This window comes from Rhea americana, unplaced genomic scaffold (genome assembly GCF_003343005.1).
Source record: "Rhea americana isolate MKP2758 unplaced genomic scaffold, rheAme1 scaffold_27, whole genome shotgun sequence".
NCBI lineage: Eukaryota > Metazoa > Chordata > Aves > Rheiformes > Rheidae > Rhea > Rhea americana.
Genome location: NW_028186390.1, coordinates 5,127,726 through 5,148,526, shown reverse-complemented (window position 1 = coordinate 5,148,526; position 20,801 = coordinate 5,127,726).

Below are 20,801 nucleotides of genomic sequence, written 5' to 3'. Positions count from 1 at the left end.
CAGTTAAAAGCCCTGAAGACGCGAAGTTCCAAGCTGCCCCCGCTCCTTCCCCCCCCACCCCACCACTCCCAAAGTGCCAGGCACTCCTCAGACGTGAGGCCTCCTGGGGAGCAGCTCACCTCCTCTCGGTCATGCTGCTGTCCCTAGCGAGGCGAGGCCTACCTGGTGTCAGCCAGGTGGCCCCTTCCCGAGGGGGCGAAGCCGAGGCAGCCGCGGCCGTCCTTAGCGCAGAGGGGTGAGGCGACAACTTCCAGCAGTGCCGCCCTCCCCTCTGCACAGGCGGCCGGAGGGCAGCGACGCCTCGCGCAGCGCCCCAAGGGACCCGCAGGCCCAGGAAGCCAGCCAGGTCCTCGCGGCAAGACTGTGTCCTGAGTGGGGCCTGTGGCCGGAGCAGCTGCTGTCCCCTCACAGCTCAGCTCACCTGGCCTGGCCTGGATGCTCCCGGGGGGCTGCACAGAGAGCAGTGGGGCAACCCACTCCTCTCCTCAACGTCTCCCTGGGATCAAGGGAGACTGCAGCCATACGTATGCACAGCATTTGCGTGTGAGTTTTTCCTGTTTGTGCTGTTGGACTTCCTGCTTCCATTTGGACTGAAAAGCCTGAGGAGGAAGCACATTCCTCTGATGAGCTGGCTTTTTGCAGACATCAATATTTAAATATTCAGGAACGCTGAGGCTCTGGACATTTCTTTGGATCTTGTTAAATCGGGCGCTTCAGTCCAACAACCTACAACTCGAGCCTTTTCCTGAATGCCTGGCTCTGTTTAAGCTATGTGGTTTTGGAGGTGAGGACAGGGTTTACAATGCCTGTCGCCATGGCTTGCTGGAGCTCCCACCTCGCAATCCATGCTGAAGGAGGCATGGGAAGTGGGACTTGGGATGCAATCTGTTCTCGGTGCAGCCAAGCCGAGCCCAGCTGTGTTCGTGTGTCCGAGCATCTCCGTGACCCAGCTTGCAGAATGCAATACGGTAACAGAGAAGATCTGGATCCCAGCCTTACCACTAACTCCACAATTGCAGACACTTTCCAAAATTGGGAAGTTCCTCACTGCACTAAAAAGAATCAAAGCTACCAAGTTTTCTTAAAGAAAAATATTAATTATTAGTATAAGGCTGGATCTTTGCTCTGGCAAAACTCAGAGTGAAGTCAACAGGGATTTTGCCAAGGGATGCTGACAGAATCAGGTCTAGCTGACCATAAGCATTGTTTCCCCAAAGCCCCGTGAGGACTGAGACTGATACCATTTGCTATGCTTACTGATAAACAAATACAACTACATGGGCTACTTGAAGGGGCTTTCGAAACAACTTGCATGCTGTGCTTGGATTCCTTTCCTGGCCTCCAGAAGAAAGAGAGCATTCTCCCAACAACAACATCAGGATCAGTGACTCCTTTTTACAGTGGGCAAATGAGGGTCTCCCATGCTTCTCTCCGAGATCTTTCAAACAGGTAAAAAGCATGCAAAGGAGCAAGGAAGAGGGGTTTTCCTCATGAAAGTCCTCATTTCTGTAAAGAAGCACATTCAGTTTCCAGGTGCTATCCTGATGGATAAGGTTAAGATGAGAGAAAGAATTGAAGGTGCAGAAAGTTTTTTGCCCACAAGTGAGGCCACTGGCTTAGGTCCACATCAGATACTGGTGGCCTAGACTCACCTCTTCATCTATGCCATTGGGATATGGTGTGGCAGTAGCTAGATGTGCACTGCTCGGTAGGCAGTGAATTCTCATGTCTCTTCCCAGCCCCATCTCATCTCTTAGGGAAGGCAACTTCTGGGCCCTCAGCTTGTCTTCTCGGCATTGCTTGGGTGATGATACAACCCCACAAGCACAGGGGGAGCAGGACCAGCCTCTGTGTGCCTATGCAATTTATGTCACAAGCAGAGACATCTTTCTCCTAAATGTCTCAGAGCTCACCACCAGCTCACATCCAGGCATGTTTCTGTCTCGAGGATGCTGGACAGCCACTCTGTGTGACTGAGCTCTCACCTGAAATGAAGTCTGGAAAGGGAAGGGTTGTACAATTCTTGTCACAGCAAATGTGATACCATGAGGGCTAATTCCAGTCACAACACAGTACGCCGTTGTTTTGCTCTAGAAAGCTATCATAAAAAAGTTATAAGCTACAGACACTCGATGCGATCTTGATACAGTAGCATGGAGGACTGCTGCATTTGTTCACAGCTGTATGTGTGGCTAGAGAGTGCCATTTTTAATGTGATACAGCTGTGTTTGTCCTGCTGAGTGGCATCCTCTGTGGCATCCTTTCTTCCTTCTTCTCAAATGTTTTGCAAAGTAGTGTCTGAACAGAGGGGCCTTTTCAGAAGCTACAAACTTTGTAGATAGTAAGAATATCTCCCCTGACATGACCCAATATCTCAAGCACTGAAAAAAAAAAAAAACATCTAAGGGGTCTGTAAGAGGATGTGAGGCCTTGTTTAGTCATGGGTGCTGTGTTGTAAGGTAGGGTGAATACCCTTGTTGATCGCATATCAAAGCACCTAAGGCAGGAATAAACAAACATCTCTGGCACTGTGTATGTCTTCCATGAGCCAAATATCAGGTGTGTGTGTGGAGGGGGTATATTGCGTGTTTTACAACCGTTTCCCTGAATTCAGCCCTGTGTTGCAAGAACCTCCTAGCTGTGAAAACACAGCCTTGCCTTGATTTAGGCCACTTGTGGGTAAAATGACTAAGGAAAAAAAAAAAAAAAAAAAAAAAACAGAACGGGAACAGAAATTCCAGTGGGACCAAGATGCGGGTGTGTACCAATTTGATGAGACAGGCAGGTTGTGGAAACTCCAGTCACAGTTCCAGGCAGTAGAAAGGGAAGACCACAAACCACATGATATCTATTGCAGTGTTCCACCTAAGACTCAAAAGCATACCACAAACTTTTATGAAGACTGTCGGTAACAGCAAGAGAAATTAATTCTTTTGTGTAATTGTAACAATTTTTTCTCCTTCAGATGAGTTCCATATGTCCTTGTGATTTTTTTTCCTTTAAACACAGCAGTTTAAAACGAAACTTAAGTAACGTTTTGCTTGCTTCTAAAGCAAATATTTACAAAAACATTAAATAATGGCTCTGATCTTTGGAAAATGTATATTGCTCCCTACCTGCTACTGTTTTGTTCCTAGCTGGAGTAATAGAGATGCTATGTAATAAACCCCAAGGTGGTAAACGTAGTATAACCATGTGATTAGCAGTAATCAAATGGGAAATTCTGACTAATAAAAACCGTAGAGAGGTAAGTAGGATAAACTGAAAGGAAAGGTTACAATGTTTTGTTTTTACAAATCTCAAAAAATCTAATGGAGGAATAGACTTTTAATCTCACAAAAATAGTTTGTTTTTTTGGGGAACATAACAGTGTTAGCTGATATTTATGTCATGTATCATCTTCAAAGAGCTCTACTAAATAAATACTAATCTTACCAACCACTTAAAGACAACCACTTCAGGCATGTGGTGAGGCAGCAACTTAACAAATAAGTTGCATTAAGACAGCAACTGAAGACAGCTAGATTCGATAAAGTGTCAATATTTGCACAAAAAATATTTGTGGAAACTTTAACAATATCTTTTACCAGGCAAACAGTACCCCATGGAATAGGGGGCTGATTTCTTTGTTAATGAGAAACTGGCACTGGAACATGTAATTATAGTGAGTTTGGAATAGGTAAAGGAGGAGATTAGTAGATTGTAGAGGGAACAGCTTGCGAGGGATCAGTATTTGCGAGAGAGGAGGTGTAACACTATTTTATCAGAAAATGTTCCTTACAGAGCTAGCTACTCTTTTATCTCTCCCTCTCTTCTTGCCTTTCTCCAAGGAGAAAATGCAGTTTTGTTGGTCTGGGCCATATCAGTAATTCTCTGTCTCTCCCATGATGTACTTTATTTTGAAGACTTTCAGAGCACCCAATGGATTTCAATCTCTGCATTTCTTTGCTTCTCCTATAACAGTGGGCCCTGGCTGACCCACTGACTCTGCCAAAAGCTGTCCTATTTCAAAACTGGAAGAGTCATAATCCAACATTTCCTGCCTCACTTTCCCATGAATGAAGCTGAAGATGTCTTCTGCTCCCTCCAGAGATGGCAAACGAGAACTGTTCCTTTTGTACTCTGCAGATCATAGAATAATTTTAGCTGGGAGAGACCCCAGGAGATCTCCGGTCCTACCACTCTTTCCCAGAGTGGGATTAACATCAATGTTAGATCAGATTGCTCGGGTCCAAATAAGATACTAATTAGACTTCTCTGCTTTCTTGTCCTCATGTGCCATTATATGTAGCTGTCCTGGACTCAAAACGTCACTTGCCTAAAGCAGTTGCACTGCTAGCCATCGTGCCATGGCACCTGTGCTGTGATGTGTCTAGCAAAAAGAGATTTTTCATACAACAGACTGATTTTGACTCTAGCAGTTGTATTCTCATATAACATCATTGTTCAGTCATGCAATTCATTACTCAAAACGTTCAGTTGTCAGAGGAACAAATCTCTACCCACTTAGGGCTGCAAAGCTGAAGTTGTTGAGTTATCACAGGTCTTTTAACGTGTTTTACATCTCTTTTTGTATGCGTTGCAACCAATATGATGTAGTCATCCTTGGCTACTTATCCTCATGTGTCCAATTCAATATGTTGTTTGTCTCTACTTCAGGGACAACCAATTTGATTCTTGAAGAAAATCCCGCTCAATCCTAACATCCTCCCTTCTAAGGACCAGGTATGAATTTTGCAGCCCAACCAGCATTAATAGCTTGTATTACACTTTGCAAAGTCTCACTTTGTGCTGTGGCCTCTGCAATGACAGACCACATCCTGCCTGAGACTAGGCATGTAAATATGCTGAAGAAAACTTTTCCCAGTGTCAGACTCTGGTATGCATTCTCCCTCTGTATAAAGTTTAGTCTGAGTATGTGTGTGTATATAATTTTACATATGCACACACCTAGGAGGGTGTGTGTATCTGTGTCTGTGTGTTTATGTATATTGTATGTGTTTATAATATATACATATATTTTTATATATATGTATATATATGAAATGTGTGCCTATATATACACAAAATGATAGGATAAGAGAGTGCTGTTAATGCTCATTATATGTTTTTCAACTCTTTTTCCCTTTCTGTCAAAGATATTCTGGAATAGTGCCCTTGAAGGGAGAAGAAGCCAGTCCTTCTGTTCTGTCCTGTTGTAGGTATGGCAGATCCTGTATCTCTGAGATCTACTGTCTGCTACTTAAGCCTTTGCATTCTATTCCATCTATTCAATCCCTAAAATACATTGAATCAGGAAGACTGGGAAAAAAAACATCTGAAAGTAACTCATACACCCAGAGTGGACTAAGCTCCCTGATGCATATCAAAAGCTGTAACTGTTGCTTTAGCACAATTAGATTTATTTCTCAAGGCCTTGTAAGCAAAGAGATTTCTTCCTGTTCAGCATAATTCGGTGTGCAGTTCCAGTAGCTCCACTTAAATTCGTAAACAGTTCAAATTCTTTCATATTTGGACAGTGATTGAGAATTCAACTGCTCCAGAGTCATTTAAATGTTCCACTCTTTATTGTCATTTACTATGTTTTCTTTCACTGGTTTCTAGATTGCCATCAGTTTCTACACCTTTGATATCATTACCTGTTCTTTAGGGTTTATTAGTGAGAAGCCTGAACAGGGTTTCATTGGTAAGGTGAGTCTTTCTTACAAAACAGATAAATCAGCCCTCTAAGATCAAGCTTCTGCAAAAGGAGTCTATACATGACTGTCATTCTCCTAATCTGGAGCAGAATATTCCAAGGAAATGCAGTAACTCAGTGGATGTTTCTGAAATAGCTGATTTGCCAATAGCATTCAGTGTTTTTGAACACACAGAGTGCATATACGAAATGTGCCAATATTTTGATGATCTGTATAAAAACGACTGCTTTTTTATTTTGGAGATAGTGGAATATGGTTTTTATTTGTTGCGTGTGTATGAGCCTGCTCCTTATTAAACTTATGGTCCTTTTTTTCCAGTAACCACTTCAGTGCTGTGAATCAACATAACTGGATCGGAAAAACACCATCTGTCAATTGGATAAACAAAAGTCTTGTTAGCTAGAATTTTAATAGATCACAAAGTCTCACCAAGTCCATTTTTATGTTAATAAATTCCACCATGGGATATTTTCTGATGTCACATGACAAAATTCTCCTAAGTAAATAGCAGCTGAAATATTTTCCATTGTTTATCTTGGTGTTTTGTAAGTTTAACAAGAGAAATTGGCCAGGATCTGGACTTCCCTAATTTCAAAGTGCCATTATCTTTGTGTTTACCTTCATGAATATTAGACAAATAGGTTTAGAAGGGATCTCATCTGGCCTGACTAAAGTTGGGTCAGATGGACCTCTACCATCCCAAACGATGTCTGTCTTGCTTCAGGATGGGGCCTGTGCCTAGAGCTCAGTAATAGACAAAGACCTTATTTCATCCAACCTGTGCTCAAATTATTCTTTCCCATATTATTCCTGGATAGTACTATGATGTGAGATGTGTCATCTGCCATCTGTGCTTGGAAATACCCCGCTAGTTCTGTGAAAGTCCTCCATTTCTTTCCCTGCTGATCTAGTCTGTTACTAAAAATCTCTCATGGTAGAGATTTAATGTATTAGCAAGTATAGTGCAGATGCTTCCTCTGTCTCCTGTTCTCATTTTCCTGGGGAGAAGATGGAGCCTATGGAGTGGATTCTAAGAAAGTTCTTCCAACATTAGTCATTCTCTCTTCCTGGGCTATGGAATTGCCCAGAGGTGATCTAGTTGATGATATTCCCGTGAAGGAGATGGACACTTCAGCTGGCAAGTATTGTTAGGAAGCCTTCATGACTTCAAAGAAGGGACATTCAGACTCCTTGCTGTTTCAAATCAAGCACAGAAAATGATTTCAAGAGTATAGTCAAATCCAAGATTTATCCTAAGTGAGACTATGGACAAGACTATACCAAACTACCCACTGCACAGAAGTGAGTAATATTGTCTGGCTACCTCTGGCATGGCCACTAGATGCCTGTTTTGACCTGGCCATCTGCAGACTGTCTTTTAATAGCAGTCTAGAGCAAAGTGAACTCTTATTCTTCTGGATCTGCGTGGAAATACTTGATCAGATCTTCCAAGTTATCTTAAGCCCATTAGAAACAGTGAATGGCAGATTTACCTAAGAAGTTAGAAAGTAAGAGAGGAGTTCACTAGCCTAAGGAGGAGGCTGCTATGAGAAGGGCTTTAAGTAGAACTAGCAGTGATGAGAGTCTCTGAGGTGTGGAGATAATGTCAGCATTGCAGTGATGCTCTCGGGGGGTGAACACAGGATGGGGCTGTTTAGGTGTAAGTTGCAGACTATGGCAGATGTTTCCTGATAAATGGGCTGCTGGGGCTGTAGCAGTCAGTATGTGTTGCCATCTCTGTGCATAGGTAGCTAGAGCACCTGCTGCAAGAGAAATTTGACTATCTCCCTTATGAGAAGATCTTGTGGTGGATATTAAAAGGGGAACTTACCCCTTTGTAACTTTGCCACTTCTCTGTCCAAATTACCAATCATGATTTCCCCCCGTTTTTAGGAAGCTTCAGTAGAGGAGGGGAACATGTGTGTGTGTTGCACATCCACACACATAGTGTGGCAAAATAGACTCTTGTTTGCTTCTTTCTTCCCCTGGAAATAACTTTTCCTGGTTTCACTAAAATATGTAACTGTACTTAATGATGAGAAAGAAGCTTTAACAATTCAGGTCTAGTAATCTTTCTTTCCTCCTGGATAATTCAAAGTGGCTTATATTTGAGATCTGACTGTGCATACTTGGATCTGTGATATTTAGGCTGTACTTTGAAGCTACTCATGCCCTGGAATCACACTGTGTATATCAATTGCAAGTTGTAGGGAGGAGTTAATCAAATAAAATGTGATGCTGTGCTATGCTAAAGCACATCACAGCTTATGTATCTCTTCTTACTTATCTTCTGAGTGATTATTACAGGACTGTCAAGCTCTTTTTTGATTCTTGGAAGAAAATTTACAATAGCCCATATAATTCTTCTGCACTTGAGAGAAAGTAAACCCTTCCCACTACTGCCAGTCCCTAAAATGCCTATGAAGGGCTTCTCTGCTGAGCTTTATGCTTTGGAATATCAATTGTCAGTTATGAATGGGAAGACTGTTTGTGGCTGTGTCACCTTTTATCTATATGTTAATAGTGCCTTGATTCTAATATAAGTCCGGATCAGAAGGTATGATTCTCATACTTTTTTCAGTGCAATAATTTTTCAATACATTTTCAGCAGAAAAGAAGAAAATACTGTCTTTGTTTTGAAAGTGTGTTTACAGTATATGATTGGTTCCAGTTTATGCCTAAATCACTTTCACTCTTCCTGCATAAGGGATTAGCAACAAGAAAGAGGAGAATAAAAAAAAATCCAATTAAGGAAAATGGCAAAAGTTGGCAAGAAGAATGAGCTCTCCCCACTTTTTCTGAAACTAGATCTGTTTTTATATGGAAGTAGATCTTGCAGGCAGTGTAAATCTGAACTGTGCTTTCTGAGCACATCCTTTTATTGAATTTCTACCTTTAAATGCTCAGCCTTGACATATAGCCCTCTGATGATAGCTATTGTATGAACACGAAACAAAACAACTGATTGTGTATGTATTGTTGTCAGAGAACAATAGCTACAGTAAACCCAGAAGTTTGCAGAGTGAAGCAAAGAAGAGACTTTCTTTCCAGAAGCAAAAAACTATGATTATTTGAATCTCATTGGGATGATGTGCATTGGGAACATCAGTCATACTTCTTGTTGCTAACTTACGCATACACACAGAAACTACCTTTCATGGTTGAAAAATGTCTTGCTTATTCACAAGTCCCATAGAAATAAACATTATTTTAAATATATGTATTGCTGGCAGTGAGGATTTTGTTTTTCATGTGCCAAGCTTTCATTAGTCAAAGTGTGAAAAATCCCATTTGCTGTGTTTTGAAGAGTTCATGCTGAAAGCATTTAGAGAGTAATTCACTGATCTTTCAGTCACTGGAGAAAGGATCGCCCTGGGAGCTGGCCAACCACATGGGATTTGGGGGATATGTTTTAATTCTCAGCTTTGTAACCCATGCTTTGCTTGAGTTTGGACAAATTGCTTCGTCTGTCCACACCTCAGATCGTCAATGACAAGGATCAGGCTTTCAAGTCATAAATTTGTTCAGTAGGATAAACTTAATATATCTCAGATACTAATGTAATGGTAGCCACGTGTTCAGACTCTTCAAGCTTGCCTAACATCTAGACAAGTCTGGGTCTGGGTCTGAAAATAGGTTTTGGAAAAGCTCCAGAGCACAAACAGTGTGAATCCTTGATTTCACTATAACCGGCACACAAAATGAAGCACACTGTTCTGTACACTTGGGTCCCTGCACACTGGAGTTCAGGCCCTAGTCATGTCATCCCAAGCCTACCTCGTCTTGGGGGTGATTCACGGAGATAAAACAACTGCAGTATCTCTCTAAATGAAGTCACTGTGGAGGTGAGGCCATAAACGATCATGGGATAAGTAGAGCTGCCTTGGGAATGGCTTTTACTTAGTGGATTTAACTCCACAAAGCCATATAGATGTACTCATGAATATGTAAGTTAAACATGAGTTTATGGTCCTGTTCGCACCTGTGCTAGTGAATTCTCTCTACTGTCTGTATTCCCCTGTGTAAAGTAAGGAGAACATAAGGGCCAACATGAATAAGATCAAACCCTCTACTTATTCAGATGGAAAGTATTGCTTAAGTCCCTAGGGTTACGTGAACTCAACCTAGGAGTTTATGTTCCTTCTTAGAAATAGTGTTGCCAAGTTCTGGACAGAATTTACAGAACAAATCTGTCACTATTGTAATTCATTGCAAATGAGAACTAAGTTTATCAACTGAATTATAGATGATGCAGCCTTATATCACTTCTTTAACTGTCCTTTTTGCTTTGTTTTTGTGTTCCTTCTCTGCCCTTGCTGAGATGCCCAATGAAAGACTTAAATACATTTTCACCATCTTGTGAGGCACCGACAATAAAGCAAATTAAATATTATTCATTCTGAGTAGTAAATTTATAGCAGGCAATAACAAATCCATGAGAACTTATATGGCCTTTTGCCAAAGAAACCAAGCATTTGAATCTATATACTGAAAAATATACAGATGTCTATTCTGGTGTTTAAGGAGCTGTGGGAAATCCATTTTTTTTTCTTTGAAAAGACAAAAAAGTATCCCAGATCACCTATGACCCTCTTTTTAAATCACAATCCGAAAGTCATCAGAAGGTTAAAGCTTTATAAAGACTTTCGAATGTCTTCTATCTCTTTATTCCCCTCCTCTTCACCCCAAGATATCCAAGGGGATGAAGGCATGAAGGAATGCATTACACCATCAAAAAGGCTAGCTTCCCATTATTTCTGTGTGGGCACAGTCTTATTTGAGACACAGTGTCAGTCTGCCCTCTGAGATAAGGACTACAGGTTTCGTCAGATTCTCCCCTTCAGATGCCAGAGCCAGCATGGAGTATGGTAAGATCTTCCCTTAGAACTGAAGCAACATGTTTCAGCTTTCCTGAAGCCAAACTGCACCTGTTTTTCTGCAGGCCCTATTCATTATGTGTTAACATGTCAAGAATTGTCAACTTGCTATCTTTTCCTTCACTAACTCCATTGTTTTCCACAAAAAACAATGTGTTATCCTTCCAGTAAGCTACATGTTCACTGGCTAACCACTCTGTCGCATTTCTTTAACTTCTTCCATTCTCTTTGGTTGCTGCTTTTGTGCCTTGATCATATTTGTAAGATGATAAATGAGATACCATTATTAAACCTGGCCCCAGGCCCATTGAGATTTCGTCCTCCAGTCTGGACTCTGTGTTCTGAGAAACCTCTTGAGAGTGACTTGCTGCCACAGTATCTCATTTTCTCTTGTATCATCCAGATAGATCAGATTTCCATGGCTCAATAGTTGAAGAGAACCTACTGGATTTACAGACTGGCATTTCCCAGGCTACTTAATACCAGAGCACAGTTGTGGATCGTGTATCTTGTTGAGATTGCAAATCTTGCCATGTCTTCAGCAGTCCTCATTGGGCTGTGCATGTGGAAGTCTTTAGACATGTCTGCAGTCGGATGCTAGCCGTGTTTTCAATCAATACGGTTCAGTTTTATAGCTGTGAGAGCTTTTCAGGCTGTGCTGACAAGCCTGGACCTAAAAAAAAAAAAAAAAAAAAAAAAAGCCCCAAACCAGTGAGCTTTAGGCATAAGAAGGGAGGGAAAGTGGCATCCATTCTGGGAAGGAAGAAGCAAGAATAAAAAGATCTGGCACCCTGGCCTGTGTTTGCTCTAATGATGTATCTTGATGTGCTTTGTGTCCTTTGGTAATGCTGCCCTTTCTGTGCCATGCTGTGGATCATCAGATGAGGAAGCTTGGCCCAAAATAAACGCCAGGCTGCTTTTCATCTGAGGGATTTGTTTGTGCCAAGCAAACAAAGTGACTTCTTTGTGGCTGTTTGCATTTGTCGTTCCAAGTTGTCTGAGCGCTAGGTTATAAATACACACCACAGATTGATAGCCTCAATATGTCCAGTCGGAAAAGCTTTGCATGCTGGCAAGAAAAGGATTTTGGCTTGCCTTAATTATTTTTGTTTTAATACTTTTTAAAATGTTTTATATAAATCAAAGATACCATAAATACAACTGAGGGGTCAGATTTTTTTTTTCTCCTTCACCCATTTGGTAGACTGTATTTCCGACCAGTAATTGAAAATGATTTTTTTCTGCTTCATATTTGCATTATTTAGTCATGTGTGTAAAGGGGTGTTATCTAGTTACTCATATAATTTAATGTTATTCACATTTTTAGATTGTTTTTAATATGAAAATAAGAGAGTCAGAATTCTATCAGATTACCTCCTTTTAGAGGAGATATGAGATGTGAGAGGAATGTAAGGGGCTGAGCTGCTCTGAGCTGTGCCTAAGAGTGCTAATGATAAACCAAGACCCTGCAGTCCTGTGCCTGTGACGGAAAGAAGGCCTGTTAATCAGTAGTGACTCTAAGCAGTCTGGGCTAAATCTTGAGTCTGTGTGAACTGTTAGCCAAATTCTGACTACTTCATCAGGGAATGTTCAACGTACTAGTCTTGATTTTTTTCTGTGCCCCTAACCCCCCACCACTGAAAAACAATGCTAGTGGGGAATGACTCTTTGGGAATTTGATTTGGTTGTAAAACATTTTATTTTCGTATCCAAATCTTCCTGTCTGTGTAGCGTTTTCCATTGCTTTTAGCAAAGGCTATTTTTCACTAATTTTCTCATCCAAAATTCTTATTAAGAAACTGAATGCTTTTACCAAAAATGGGTATGTTTTTCTTCTCTGTCACCCCTTCTCCATGCACAACATTCTCCATACCCCCCAAAACAAGTTGATTGAAAGGAAGCATATTTCTTGTCAAAATTTCTCATGGATATGATTTTGTTGTGGTTATGTCTGTTCTGCCTCTGTTCTTTTTGAGGCTGAAAGAAAATTCTTCATAAACTCTATCTGCCAGTGCATCTCTACAGTCCAAGTGAGGTCCTAAACATCCCATTATTTATTTACACAATGAGCCAGTAACCATAATCATGCTCACTGGCTTATTTGTATTGTGAATGCTGAAATAGGTGTGCACAGTAGTTTGAAAGCCTTTGGTCAAGGATCTCACCACTAAAAATGCAAGAATTACGTGCTTGTTGGACGCAGAGGTATGTTGTGCGTTCTATGTGCATATACATATATATGTATATGTGTGTGTATATATATATATGTAATATATTTATTTATCTAATATATTTTATAAGAAAATATATACATATGTGTGTGGAGGTGAAGGAAGATGGGCCAAGCTTTTAGTGCCCATTTTTAGCTTGTTAGAGAATACAGTGCCCTAAACATGCATGACAGCAAGGAAAAATGTATGTACATCTACATGGACTGAACTGACCCACTCCAGTCTTCTCCAGACATTTTAATATGGAGTGAAATAGCCTTTACAGACTCTATTCCACATGTGAAAAATTAAAAAGGAGATAGATGTTTGGACCTGTGTCCCTTTGTAAATCCACTCTGCGATAGTGGGTTTTGTACTTGCACTTATTGGAAGTTAGGAAGCATATAATATAAATTGAAGCCTAATTTTTTCTTTGAAGTGATTAACACCCACCCACAAGCAACAGGAAACAGACTTCAACTTTAATTAGTACCAACACATTCAAAATTCACCCTATATTTGCCTTCAAGTGCAGCAAAGCAGCTTCAATGCTAAAAGCTTCTTCACTTTCTAAGTAATAATGAGGTATTAATGAGGCAATTAGGGCCTTGTAAACATGGTGTCAAAGAGATATGAACTAATCACCAGCAACAGGAAAAAGACAGATCCCTCTGACTTCAGTGCTCTGTGCTCTCCCTAGCCCCCTGAGGCATTCTGTGCTTGTAAACTAATCCACAAAAATGTTCTAGATTAATTCAAAACACTATCCTCCTTTTAATTCCCTGACTGTCTTCAGGCCTGTTTCTGAATAGATGCTCTGTGTGAAGGCTTTTAAATACAGACTTTTGTTATTGCAATAAAACCCAGATTGAAGTTCTCTTGCACTAAGTTGTCAATTTATATTTGACTCCCTTCTTAGATACATATGAAATATTTCCAAATCATTTGTTAGGATAGCTCTCCTGGATTATGTCCTTTTAGTCTATTTAATTTAAAAAGTAAAGCATGTAATTTAATTAGAACTGACAAACACCACTTTTTTTTCTTGAATGTAAAATGTTACTGTTGAAAATGAAGGATTAAATCCACCAGTTAAATCCTGGAGTGATCCAGATAGGACCAGGACAAACATTGCTCCTCACAGATCTGTTAGCTGGACTGTTAGACTAGGATTCAGAAGATCATGGTTCTGATTGTGCTAATTTGCTGGGTGATGTTATGAGAGTCACATTTATGATTCTGTTTTCCTTGTAGCAATACTGCTCAGATCTGATCTAGCTACTGCCTCAGATCAACTTGTCATGCTACTTAGAGTTGCTAAAGCATAAGTCATAGGGAGTTTTTCCACAGTAAGATATTAAATGTAGTCCCACCTTCATGATGCATTCTCAAGTTGTTCCTTTTGGAACATAGAATTCCAAAGAACTTTTGCCTTTTTAAATTGTATTTTTTTTAATATAGAAAAAAATGTCTCATATATTCACAGCATGCCAGGAGCTGAAGCTTTAGGAAAAGCGTAGACTGAAATAACTTTCTGATCTGGGAAAGTAGCAAACAAGATTACAGCATTCCAGATGTATGAGCTTCAAATCGTGATATCATAGTTGAAGTTCTCCCCTTGTAATGCCCCTTGCCTTGAAATTCTCTCCATAGATACTATTCCTCCATGATCCAAAGTACTTCCGATTTTAGGGAGGATTTTTGGATATCACTAGTTGTCTCCTGGAGATCAGGGTAAGACTCCATATCCTTTCTCTGTGTGATTTCATTACAGTCACTACAGTGTTCCTGGGTTGAAAAGTGAGTCCACTAAACCAGCTTATTGTGAAAAAATATTTTGAAACATAACACCCTGTGGTTTGATCCTGCATTCGTATAGGTATATGTTGAAAATCACTTGGTTGAAGTCAGTAACATGTGAGTTAAGCTCTTAGAAGTGAAAACAGAACTGAGATTTTCCTACGTCAGGAATCTGATCTAATCCACAAGAAAATTGTACATGGTTCAGCAGTCCAGGACTGCCTAGTAGTTTGTTGCTGCTTATAACACTGGAATTGCCACCTGACAGACCAATAAAAATGGTCTCCAAATGCTTTTGACAAGAATTCTTATACTTCTCATAGAGATGGTGAATCATGTTGGCAAATGTGAAAGCCACTAGTGACCTCTCCAGAAATTCAGCTTATTGTTTGTATTTTCAGCAGGTGTTTTATTCTGGATATTAAATCTCTGTCGTAGGAGCTGATTATGCATGAGCCTTATGCACTGCAGTAGCAATTCCTGAGAGTTCAGGTCCATCACCAGTAACTACTGTGACCTCCCATAGAGGTTTGCTAACACAATTTGCTCCAGCGTCACCTTGTCTTAGCCCATTTCGCTTGTGGCAGAATTAGAAAACTTCAGTCTTTATTGAAACTTCTAGACAATAAAGAATCAGTTATGCCTGTGGTCTTGTGCATTTTAATAGTCTTATTTCCCTTGGTATTAACACTTGAAATCTTTAGCCTGTATTTGGATGTGACTGATTCTTTTTTTCTGGTCATAACATTTTGTTATGGCAAAAATTAGCAAAGTGAGATTTCTTGGGCATCTTGTTGTGTTTGTGCTGGCAAGCTTTGTGGAAGATACCATCCATTCCATGTTGCATATAAATTTGGAGACCACAGGCACACACACTTCTGGCTTTCACTCAGAGGTCTGCATCTGGGAGCCCTTAACCATGTGAAGATTTTGGTGTGTGGCTGGTAGGGCCAGGAACGTTGACACTTAGGTGAAGATTTCACTAGCTTCAATTAAGCAAACACACATAGGGTATTCCCAATGTCAAGACCTTTCTAGCGTCTCTTTGCCATGCATAAGAGCTGATATTTTAGGTCATGTTAGGAAGAGACCACAGTTACAGGCATCAGCTGCAAACCCACTTGTGTGTATTTTTGTCTTCTGAGCAGAGTGCCTAAAGTCTCTGACCCTTACTGAGAGTTTAGAGGATTTTAGGACTGGTGACCCTAAATGCAGCAGGTCAATAAACCTTAGGTTGGGCCCACAAGGTCCCAGAGTAGAGGGTAGCCCTGGCATCCTGCCATGACTGCGTGAAGCAGAGATCTAGGTGTGGGAGAGGGGGCTGCCAGAGCATCCTCCTTTCCATGTGTGAGATGCAACAGACCTGCCTTGTTAGCTCAGAGCTCTCCAGTGCTTTGGACATTACCTTTCCTTCACCCTTTTCCTTCCTCTCCCCTTGTGTTAATCCTACATAACTCTCTCTGCTCTTTCCATCTGGGTGGGGATCTTAAAGACCCCTACAGTTCTGCAATGTCTCTCCTGTTTGTATGTAATAATACAGGATCACTGGACCGTTAACACCTTCTCTGAGCACAGCGTGTTGGTGTTGCAACACTGTCTGGCCTCAGCTTCTTTTCCAAAGGGTATTGTGTGTGTATACTCAACTCCTCTTTTAATATCCCAGGCAGGGCTTTCTTTTCTCTTTTCCTTACTGTTTGTGTGTGATTTTGCCATTGGTATCCATGGGGTTTTTCTTCTTGCGGTTCCATTTGAGAAGTAACTGAGTCTGGGGTTGTTTCTGTTTGCTGTTATGCTTCCCTCCTCCCCCGCACCACACTGTGGTTTCTGGGAGGCTGGTGACCAAGGAAAAGAAGCTGAGTGAGTCCACAGAGTGTTAGGGAAATGTGGATCCCTTCATGTTGAGGTCGTTACCTCAAATGGCACTCAAGCTAGTGTCATCTGCAGGATTTTGCAGGTAGCTGGATTCCCATCACAGAAATGTAATGAATGCAAGTTACTAGGGATTGGTGGCTGAGTTCGATGCTCTGGGATATAGTAAGGTGAGCCCTCACTGAAACCTTTCCCAGTATCTCTATCCTGTACACATCTTCTGAGACATGTGTCTCCCTAGCAAGGGACAAACTCAGATCTCAACTGTGCTTCCTGAGTTTTCCCAGAGCTGGCTTTTGGAAACTCTGAAGGCCAAGGTGCAAAAGCTTTGAGGAGACAGCCTGAGATAAGCAGAGGAAAAGATGTTTCAGATGTTTTTCCCCAATAACAGTTTCACACAATGGATCTCTGATATTATGGAAACTGGAACCCAAACAGGTATGGTAAAGGGGCATGTGAGGCTGTTCTGAAATACAGAGAAACAGTGAGAAGGACGGATTTTGAGGAGGATGGTATTTCTACAACAGTAGACGTGTCTGTTATCTCCTTCATGCTAGTCCTCTGCCAGTTAATCAAAGTAAAACCAGGAGAGGAGGAACTTTAGGATGTCAAGGACACATGTCTTCTATTAGAGAGACTTCACAGCTTTGTTTTTAAGTAGCTTGGGACATCTTTTTAAGAATCAAAATTTGACTGCATGTCTGTAGTTTTCCAAGAAAAAATCCTGCTCTATCAAAGCTAAGACTCTTTCTCCTTATTCCAGTGGATGCAGGACTTGTCTCTCTCCTCCCCTATATAAGGAAGGGGATATAAGTCATTAGTTTGGATAGACCAAAATCCTCTGTAAGGTAGCAGTAGCAAGGGAGAGCAATTTCCATGAACAGTCTTGTAACCTATGCTGCAAACTGGTGGAGCTGAAGTACCCAGAAAGAGATTTAAGATTTTGCTATCGGTTTTAAAAGTAATACAACTCAGTCAAAAGACTGAGTCAGCTCAATTGTCTGCTGAAAGGCTGCAAGCACCATCTTTCCTGGTGCACAGGAATGGCAATTCCCAGAAGAGTGAATCCGCCAGTATATATGAGGCCAGTAACCCTCTAACAAACCTAAGGACTTCCCCAAATCCCATGGATTGCTATTTGAGCTGCAAAATGGCAGCACCATTTGGCTGTGAAGTTAGCAATGATCAAAACTGCAGAACACCATCATGAATCTTCTTTTGGTGGAGTCCCTCTAGGATCTCTAGGATGTGGCAGAGTGGTCATCCAAAGCTCCAGTGAGAGACGTAACCAGGCTGTTCTCTCTAGCACCAAAATTAAGAGCTTTGTTCCCTCTCCGACAAAAGTTCTTGGAATGGCTGTAGCTAAACTCTTTGAGTTTTCTGTGCTGCAGTTCCCTGGCATGGAAATGGGTTAATAGTCTGTTTAGCTGGTCTCTTTAGACTACACATTTTGTGTATTCATATGCTGCAAGAGATTTGTCAGAGTGTTTCCTGGAATGGGGTGCTGATTAGCCGAGGCCTCTTGAGAACTCAAAATGATAATCAATATAATGATTGTAATAGCTATGATAACAGAGTCAAGAAAGGCAATAAAAAAGCTTCAGAATACAGTGTTCTTTGACTTTGATGCTTTTGAAGGGGAGCAGAAAAGAATGATTTGGGGACATAATAAAGTTACCCCCTACCTTTAACAGATTTTCTCCTGGGAAAACTATTTTATTGAGAGAGGGTATGTTAGCCAAAGCAAGACATAAATATTTTGCTTATTAGAGCACAGGCTGTTTCTCTTCTCATTGGCTCCATTGCCAGGGCTGGCCTCAGACAGAAATCTGCAGCATCCGTTTCTGTACTGCGTGCTGGGGGAGCCAGGGGGCACAGAGACCCAGGTCATGGGTTAAGAGCTAGCCAGAAAAAGAGGAGAAAAAAGACTTTTAACAGTGATTTTCTTGCTCGTAAATTGTGACATTTGCATGGCAGCCACCAAGTGCCTGTTTTTATCTTTATAAATGAGGCTTTAGAGCAAAAATGTGGAAAGCCCAGTGTGGATTGAGTTGAGCAAATGGACCAGGACATGAGGACCTGACTTGACAGCAAAACTGATTACCCTGCAAGGGCAGAACACATAATGCCACCTTTCTGATAGCACTGCCATGTCTAAATTCTCTGCTCTCTAATATGACTTAGACTGAATGTACTCTTCCTCCCTGGGGAAGCTCATACATAAGATGTCCTTCCTCTTTGCTTGCCTGTTTCCTCTGAGCTGTCCATTTCCATTGTGCTTCCTTGAACCAGACAGTGCTTCATAAAGAAGATGGGCAGGCAGGCAGAGATGCTCGGACAGCCGGAACTCATGTAAAAACTAAAATCATAGGCGGATTTCTCTCACATTAATTTGTTTAATCACCTTTTAAATCTGTCAGGGCAAATAAATGTTCATATCCAATCTCACGCACAGAAGGTCCTTATACTGTGTGCAGATTGTGAGAACCTGAGTGGCAGAGGGCAGTTGCTGGGAGAAGTGTGGCTGTATTTTTTTCTTATGCATGAGCAACTGTCAGATTATGAGCACAGATGGATCTTTGGCCTGACCCAAGATGACAATGTTTGCATCCTTATATGCAGCTTCTTAGCAGTAGAACAGTGTAGATCCTGTATACACTGATAGTTTGTAGCCGATGTCCAGGGAAGAGTATAAGACAAGGCAGATGGTATTAGTACTTCCTCAGGATGTTCTCTCAGCCCCTGGAAAGCTGCAGCTGAATAACTTTGAGCTGGAAGTTGTTTTAATAGCTCTGCAATTGATTTTTCTTCCATGCATTTGTCCAGCTAACGTTTGAGCTCATGTAAATTGCGGGCATACGACAGAGCTCTCCATAGTTTAACTGCACATGTAGTCATGTGAAGATGCATCTCCATTCCTCTGTTCTGATCTCAACTCCACTTGATTCCATCTGATTTCCCACAGCACTTAGAGCATAACAGGGTACTGTCAGTATCCTCATGCAATGCTTTGTGCAGTTTTATAGACCTTTACGATATCTGTCTTCTTTTCTATTTTCAAGCAGCTTAACCCTTTTAATTGTTTCTCAGACGGAAGTTTTCCAGTCATTCTCTTCTATGCCTGTTCCAGTTTTACTATGCCCTTTGATGATCAGTGAAAAGTTGTATCAAAACTGCCTGTTGTCCTGGGGCTGAGTCAAGGATTGTTTGGCTTGTAACATCACGTAGGGTTTGTTCCATGCTTAAAATTATTGATGGTGAGCTGAATGGGGCAAGAAAAGGTGATCCAGAGTCAGATACCTCTGGTTCCTACGCTGTTCTGTCAAGTTAGCTCTCCAGCTGCAGTGTCTAGGAGGAGTGCAGGTTCGATTGAATTAGAAGTGGAGAAAGTTTGTCAGTGAGTTGGCAGATGAACTTTTGCTTTTTGCCATGGAGGTAGATATAGTAGTAGAAATCATTGCCAGTCAGTCTATGAATTCTCTCTAATTATGTTTGCCAGAAAGAAGGTACTGATTTGCTGATGATACCAAGCTGGGAGGAGTGGCTGATATACCTGAGGGCTGTGCTGCCATTCAGAGAGACCTGGACAGGCTGGAGAGTTGGGCAGAGGGGGACCTCATGAGGTTCAACAAGGGCAAATGCAGAGTCCTGCACCTAGGGAAAAATAACCCTAGGCACCAGTACAGGCTGGAGACTGACCTTCTGGAGAGCAGCTCTGCAGAGAAGGACCTGGGAGTGCTGGTGGATGAAAAGTTGTCCATGAGCCTGCAATGTGCCCCTGTGGCCAAGAAGGCCAATGGTATCCTGGGGTGCATTAGGAAGACTATTGCCAGCAGGTTGAGGGAGGTGATTGTGCCCCTCTACTCAGCCCTGGGGAGGCCTCATCTGGAGTACTGTGTCCAGTTCTGGGCTCCCAGGACAAGAGAGATGTGAAGCTACTGGGGAGAGTCCAGCGTAGGGCTACAAAAATGATCAGAGGGCTGGAGCACCTGCCCTATGAGGAACGGCTGTGAGAGCTGGGCCTGTTTAGCCTGGGGAAGAGAAGACTGAGGGGGGATCTCATCAATGTACAAGTACCTGAAGGGAGGGTGTCAAGGGGATGGGGACAAACTCTTTTCAGTTGTCCCATGTGACAGGACAAGAGGCAATGGGCAGAAATTGAAGCACAGGAAGTTCTGCCTGAACGTGAGGGGGAATGTCTTCCCTGCGAGAGTGGTGACAGAGCACTGGAACAGGTTGCCCAGAGAGGTTGTGGAGTCTCCTTCTCTGGAGATCTTCAAGGCCCGCCTGGATGCAACCCTGTCTACCATGCTCTAGGTGACCCTGCTGAGCAGGGAGGTTGGACT